The sequence below is a fragment of the Apteryx mantelli genome, chromosome 13, assembly GCF_036417845.1.
Source record: "Apteryx mantelli isolate bAptMan1 chromosome 13, bAptMan1.hap1, whole genome shotgun sequence".
In the NCBI taxonomy this organism is placed as follows: domain Eukaryota; kingdom Metazoa; phylum Chordata; class Aves; order Apterygiformes; family Apterygidae; genus Apteryx; species Apteryx mantelli.
This window is the reverse complement of record NC_089990.1, coordinates 182,719-187,689: the sequence shown is the minus strand read 5'-3', so window position 1 is coordinate 187,689 and position 4,971 is coordinate 182,719.

The following is a 4,971-nucleotide window of genomic DNA, read 5'->3' as shown; positions in this document are numbered from 1 at the left end:
TTCACTTCCCACATATGTCAAGTGCCCTCGCTTTCTATGAGTCAGAGCCTGGGGGAGACTTTGCCATCTGCAGCTGCATTTCCCTTTTCTGTTGAGTCACTCTGCCCACGGACGGGCTGTGCAGACACCCTGGATGCATGGTCTGAATGCTAAATGGCAGTATGCTGCAGCAAACCTCAAATTTTCCATACCCTTGCCAGGACCCAGGTAAGTCACTGCCCACATACCTTGCTGCTGGCAATATGCAGAGTAGTCAAGAGCATGGCTTGTTCCTCCAAAAATGTCCTGAGCTGCATCAGTGACCCCTCTCAACCATTTAATGGATATAGTAAGACTTCCCAGCCATGAACAGCGTCTCTCTCTGTAATAGTCTCTGTGGGGGAAGAAAGAGAGAGACAGAGCCTGTGGATGTGGTTTGGCCCTTCCCATAATGAGGCACTTGCCCCAGGGGTTTCTTCTGAGGTGCTTGTGGTTCCTTTGCCCCAGCCTTGGCAGATGCTGTGAGCTGGGTCTAATGACTGCACCATGTTCAAAGCACAGGGAGCCAGACTGTTCACAACCCCAAGATGCACAGGAGCAAGCACATGCTCTGGAGTAGATGGGGTTGCTGTGGGGTTAATGTGGCTAAAACCACTGGAAAGTCAGTCCATGAAGTGCAGACAGCATGAACATGCAGTTTCTCATGTTGCTTCCCAGGCCCTTGCTAACATTTGAAAACAGCTTATGGAATTAGGGGACTCAGAAGAGAGGGACCAGAACACTGAACTTTTAATTGCTTTCCATCTGTCCTGGGCCAGGAAGAAAGCAGGAGTTAACATCAACTGACAGTGATGAATGGCCACTGTGAAGTGAGCAGTTCTCTGCCCCAGTTTTGAATCCCACTCACCTCACAAGCTCTGCAACAGTCTCAGGACACGTAAGATCAAATTGCATCAGCTAACTTGCTGCCACTCTATGGTGAAAGGGGTGGGGAGGTAGAGCGTGAAACTGGCTGCAAATCAATGCAAGAAAAGGGTGTGGGACACAGTGCACTCAGCTGCCTGGAGCAGGCTCCCAGCTGCAGCAAAGAGCGTGACTTTGTGTGGTTACCACTCAAAGTCTGATTCACGCAAGAAAACTAGTAACCGGGATGGCTCCTTTCATTCTGCTGCAGAAGCCTTTATTCTTCCTTTCTCCCCTGCTCCTGATGAGCGGACAGGGCTAGCCTCAAAGTGCTTGGCTGGGATGGGGAGCAGTCACAAAACACACCCACCTTTAGAAACCCAGCTTGGAAACCAAGTTGACACAATAGTACCAAAAGGTGTGGTGGTCTAGCAGGCCTCATGAGCACAGGTTTATTTATTACACAGAGCATCGGAAACAGCGAGGTCCTTAGTCCACTGTGAGACAATTTGGGTTATTTTAAATACTTTTTTTTGTTGTTTTTTTTTTAAGTGAAGGAAGAAAAGTTTTGGAATACACCTGACCTCCTAGCTGGTGGCCTGACTTCCTGGCTCGACCTCAGACCTCCCTTGTCACTATGGACCTGCCCAGTGATCTCTGGGCTGTTTGACTCTCCTTACTATCACTGGACCTGATCCTGACCCTGATCTGCACATTGACTTCCTGGCTTGACCTCAGACCTTCCTTATCATTGCAGACTTGCCAGATGAGCTGGACTCTTGGTTGAACCTGCTGCCGTCTCTGATCTGCACTGCTCACCTCACTCAGGCACTGTGGGACGGGGCCCCGGCCCCTGCCCTGCCACGCGTGGTACGGCGTTCAGCCATCTTAAGCCCTGAGCTGAACACCACAGTACCTAGTTCGTGGGTTTTGCAGGGCCTTGCCCCTGTGACTCTTCCTGAACAATCAGCCTGGCCAAGGGCTCTCATCTCCCCACAGTGCTGACACGCTGCCCAACCCCAGGCTCTTGAGTGAGCCCCCTCCCCAGTGCTGTCTGAACTCGGGGGCCTGTCGCGGACAGCTGGGGCCCTTCCTCCCCACTGGCCCCAAGCCCGCCTGGTCTCTGGGGCTCCACAAGTGTGCCCATTTTCCCCCTCCTGTCACCCCCCCCAAGCCCACCCAGCCTCTGGGGCCCCTCATAGGCAGCTCCCACCCAGCCACAAGTCTCTCATGCAATGTCCCTTTCCCCATTCGCTACCCCTGCCCTGGCTCTGCATCCCCTAAAATACCCCACTGACAACCCACAACCACGAAATCACTCTACAGCAAGTCCCCTCTGAACCCAGATCTCTGTAAGGTGTGAGGACTGTTCTCTAAGTTGATTGCATTTTTTTGCATTGCATTGAACTCTTATCATCATGAGTTTGCTTGATGAGCTGTACTCTTGGTTGAATCTGGCTACAACCTCTGGGCCTGCCCTGTTCGCCTCGTCTCATGCAGGTACTGTGGAGCTGGGCCCCAGCTGGTGAGGCCCCTGCCCTGCTGGCCATGTTCTAGCACTCAGCTCCTCATCCCTTAGGGAGCAGCTGGCCTCACTGCTCACTGACAGTCTGATCCTTAAGACATTTCCAGATTTTGACTTTTTGCTCTGATTCAAAATGAAAACACGCTGCCAAATGTTGGAATCCCCCCCTGGGTTGGGAATGCTGACAGAGTCTGCTTTCACTGTACATGAAAGACTCTTCAGCTGAATCCTATTTGAGTAGCTCATACTCCAGAGAACATCTTGCCTAATGCTCCAGTGATTGTGGGGGGTTGAAGGTTTTGTGGAGGGCAAGTGCACTGGTATAATATACCACCAGTTTCTCTTGCAGTCTATTGTGAAACCCAGCCTTCCTGATGGCAGAATCTGCCACAGGCTTTTTCTAGCCTGCTGTCAAAGCTCATCCTCTGCCCTTTCTCAGGTAGAACCACCATGCCCTCCTCTCAGGGCACAAGTCAAGAAGATGGTCTTGAGATCAGGCTAGACCCCAGCTTAACTGATCACATAGACTCAAATACCTTCAGAATCCCAGGCTTAGGATGCTTGGAGGCACAAAGAACTGGGCCTGAATCCAAGAGCAGATGTCCTAGTTTTGACAGCTACACTGAGCTGTCAGTGAAGACAGAGGAGCACAGCCACTCCTCACTGCTGGAGTTGAATTAGTCTTATATTCACATGCTCATGAATGCCATGGCTTGGATATGTATCCACATAGGGTGAAGGAAGGCAACAGGAGATGTTAAACTTTGAAAGCAGTACTTTTTACTAAACGGCCACAGTAGGAAATTGCTTCCTGTTTGCATTCAGGTGATCTGGCTGACCTTGCAGCAGTGGGCTGGGCACATGACAAGATCATCTATTTTGGCAATAGCTCTATCTTGGAGAAACTTCTCTTTGCTTTGAGGCTTATGTGAAACACACCCTGAGGATGAGGGAAGTTTAAAGTACTTTAGAGTCTCCTGAAGGACGGGCTGTGATCTATGTCCTTCCATTTCAATACAGTTGCCTTCTCATCTTATCACAAATGACAACTATAACTTAAGGGGGGGGGGGTTTAAAAAACACCAATCTTATTTTTAGTCCCAAGGGATCTGTGCTCCCAGCCTCCAAATACCAAACCCTGAAGCAGAGAGAATTTTATGATTTGTATATTATTAATATACAGAAAGATATTTTTTCCACAGTATCTTCTGGTGACTGGACAAACCTCGTGGGAGACAACTGCACCTCCAGCATGTAGCTGATAATGTTTTCTGTCCTTGGCACTTCGTAACTCAGCTGGATGACTCGCTGGAGTAAATTGTATCATTCATTGCACTGTTCTCTAAATTCATTGCATTTTTTTTAAGAATTTGTTTTCCTTATATACATAGCAGTTAAACTCTGAGGAAATGAGATTCTTTCCCCAAGGATACCATAATAGCTACATTACCAAGATCATCAGTAAGCACCGAAATCTAACTAAAGCCTGGCAACTCTTAATAGGCAATGATTTTCAACACGCTACTCTTTAACTGAACGACAAATATTGATCTAACCAACTCTGCCACCAGCATCATGTGGGTTTTTTGAGCTGGTTTTAGAGTATGTATTCCTCCTCTCACAACCCTAGTGCCCAGTTCTCAGCGGGGGTAGATCCTTTGATCCAGCAGAGCTACGATGATCTCTGTGTGGTCTCTCACATCGAGTTTGATGTCATGTTCCTGCTGTATATTGCTGATACTCTGACAAATGGGAGCAGACACTAATTGATGTGAGAGGAAGGTACATTTTGGTCTAGATGGAGTTGTGTTACAGAAAGCAGCAGAGAGCAGTTCTGATGTTCGCACTACGTTTCCTGCACAGAAATGAGTTTGCCATGCGCTGTTACAGAGCACCCTCTACTGGGAGTAGCCTTGAAAGCTACTCTCCTCAACAGTGGAAAACCTGTCTACTGTGGAGCACCTGCTGAAGCAGTACACCAGAGGAGCTGGCTAAACACAGAGATAAGCGCAGCAAAGAACCGCTGCAGCACCCCGAATCACCTCCTAAATTCACAGACAGTAAAATGTAAATGCCCCAGTGGATTTGACTTGCATTTGTAAAATGGGGGTCAGGGTCTATGATTATATCAAGGATCCTTTCTTGGACTGGGGAAAGGTTGAGAACAGGCATGGCAAAGCTCTGCTAAACTGCTGCAATTCATGTGAATTTCCAAGAAGACTATATATGTCTGTAGCTAACATAACACTACTTTTGCTCTGATTAGCTAAAATTCCTATGCACCAGTATGTGTGACTTTGCCCTGCCGGTCCTCTCTACTCTGGCCACAGCAAAGTTGAGTGCAGGACAAGAGCTTCCTTCCATTGCCAAGGTGTCTCCAACTTCATGGGCTTCATGCCTGAAATGTTTTGCATTATCCTTCTTTTTGTCTTTTGAAGAAAACTAAGTCATTGTAATTGCATTGGAATCTGGGGGAGTTATCTCATGTTTCAATAAAAATAAAGGAGCTTTAAAATGCTATCCTGGGTATAAAAATCACAGTGACAGACAAAAAACAATCAATA